This window comes from Mandrillus leucophaeus, unplaced genomic scaffold (assembly GCF_000951045.1).
Source record: "Mandrillus leucophaeus isolate KB7577 unplaced genomic scaffold, Mleu.le_1.0 Scaffold212, whole genome shotgun sequence".
In the NCBI taxonomy this organism is placed as follows: domain Eukaryota; kingdom Metazoa; phylum Chordata; class Mammalia; order Primates; family Cercopithecidae; genus Mandrillus; species Mandrillus leucophaeus.
In genome coordinates, this window is record NW_012102166.1 from 342927 (window position 1) to 345491 (window position 2565).

At 50.0% G+C, this 2565-nt stretch overlaps 1 protein-coding gene across 1 annotated transcript in view; it reads right to left on the reverse strand.

Moving 5' to 3' along the window:
• Window positions 1-2565, reverse strand: part of SHPK (sedoheptulokinase) — a 44361-nt gene that overhangs the window by 38638 nt on the left and 3158 nt on the right. The gene's annotated exons all lie outside the window — the stretch shown is intronic.

Here is a 2565-nt window from a genome sequence, read left to right on the forward strand (position 1 = left end):
CAGATGTCTTGCTTCCCTCCAGGGAGAGCTGTCTTTCCCTCCTCAGAAACCTTTCACCTGCCCCTGTTAGCCTGTGGCCTTGGTCAGGGGCAGCTCTTGGCTCCTAACAAGCAGGAACAAAGGAAGAGAAAGGAGGGAGGAGAGGAGGCATAGGATGGGGCAAGGAGTTCAGAGGAAGCACAGCCTTTTCCTAGGGAGTAGCCCCATAGCCCAGCAAGGATTCTACAGGCAAGAGAGACCACAGCCAAGAGGAAGTGGAAGACAAGGGGCACAGAGGAGCCAGGTGGCTACGCAGAATCCCCAGAAGGAGGAAAGAAGAGCAGGGTGGGGACATGGGGGTGGTGGGGAGGAAGGAGGGTTCTGGGAAGAGACATTTGTTTATACCCTCACTGTCCAATACCAAAATCGTTAGCCACATGTGGCTAGTCTGAATTGAGATGTAAATAGAAAACACGCATCAGACTACAATCTAGTATGACAAAAAATATACACTATCTCATTTAATCCTTTTTTTTAAACCCATGGCCACATGGAGTCTCACTATGTTGCCCAGGCTGGTCTCAAATTTCTAGGATCAAGTGATCCTCCTGCCTCAACCTTCCCCGTAGCTGAGATTATAGGCGTGAGCTGCATATAGCTGCATAGGCTGGAGTGCAGTGGCGTAATCTTGGCTCACTGCAACCTCCGCCTCCCAGGTTCGAGCGATTCTCCTGCTTTAGCCTCCTGAGTAGCTGGGATTACAGGCTCAAACCACCATGCCCAGCTAATTTTTGTATTTTTAGTAGACAGGCAGTTTCGCCATGTTGGCCAGGCTGGTCTCCAACTCCTGACCTCAGGGATTCGCCTGCCTCGGCCTCCCAAAATGCTGGGATTGCAGGTGTGAGCCACCACACCCAGCCTTGATTATCATACATCAAAATGATAATGTGTTGGATACACTGGGTTAAATAAAATATGCAATTAAAATTAATTTCATTTGTTTCCTTTTATTTCTTTTAATAGGGCAGCTAGAAAATTGAAAAGGCCACGCCTGGCTCCATTTGTAGGAGTTACATTTCTTTTTTTTTTTTTTTAAGATGGAGTCTCACTCTATCACCAGGCTGGAGGACAATGGCACAATCTCAGCTCACAGCACCCTCCGCCTCCTGAGTTCAAGCGATTCTCCTGCCTCAGCCTCCCGAGTAGCTGGGACTACAGGCACGCATCACCATGCCCAGCTAATTTTTGTATTTTAGTAGAGACGGGGTTTCACCATATTGGCCAGGCTGGTCTTGAACTCCTGACCTCAAGTGATACGCCCGCCTCGGCCTCCCAAAGTGCTGGGATTATAGGCGTCAGCCACTGCGCCCGGCCACAGATATGACTATAGATCACTGGTTCCTACTCGGGGTGGTTTTATCACCCACAGAACACTTGGCAACATGGAGACATTTTTGGTTGTCACATCTGGGGAAGAGGGGCAAGCGTGGCCGGCATCTAGTAGGCCAGAGATGCTGCTAAACATTCTACAATGCGCAGGACACTCCTCACCACAACAAAAACTATGCAGCCCAAAATGTCAGCGTTGCCAAGGTTGAGAAACCCTCTGCTACATAAACTAAATCACAGCAGCGCTGTTTGTCCCAGAGCACGATTCATACGTGGTGTGGCGGGGTCATGACTGGCCTCCGCTAAGCACTTCATTAGACAGGTGTCGCACACCGGGTGGGACTGAAAGCACAGAACAGCCTGCTGAAAGCTGGGGAGGGAGTGCAGAAAAGTTTTCAAGAAGTGGCCATGCCGGGCGGGGTGGCTCACGCCTGTAATCCCAGCACTTTGGGAAACCCAGGCGGGCGGATCAGTTGAGGTCAGGAGTTTGAGACCAGCCTTGCCAACATGGTGAAACCCTCTCTCTACTAAAAATACAAAAAAATTTGCCAAGCGTGGTGGCACGCACCTGTAATCCTAGCTACTCGGGAGGCTGAGGCATGAGAATCACTTGAACCTGGGAGGCAGAGGTCGCAGTGAGCAGAGATCGCACCACTGCACTCCAGCTTGGGTGACACAGCAAGACCCTGTCAAAAAAAAAAAAAAAAAAAGTTGCCCTATTTCAAGAGAAAGGGGCACTTTCTGAGCCTACTCTCCCCTAAGCCCAGCTCTCCTGCTCACCCTACCAGGGTCAGAACCATCTCTGCCTCCAATTCATAGTCCTTTAAGTAAGAATCCTTTTAATATACCCTAATGTCCCAACCAAACTAATCTTGAAAGCTTCTATGTAGATACAAAGTGCTCCTGAAATCCCTATCCTCAGAAATGCTTCTGAGCCAAATGGACCCTGAACCCTAAACAACCGTGTCCATGCATGTGGCAAGAGCTTGTGAAAAACAAAACTGGGCCAGGCGCAGGGGCTCACACCTGCAATCCTAGCACTTTGGGAGGCTCAAGTGGGCAGATCACTTGAGGTCAGGAGTTCGAGACCAGCCTGGCCAACATGGCGAAACCCTGTCTCTACTAAAATTATAAAAATTAGCCGGGCGTGGTGGCTCACACCTGTAGTCCCAGCTACCCAGGAGGCTGAAGCTGGAG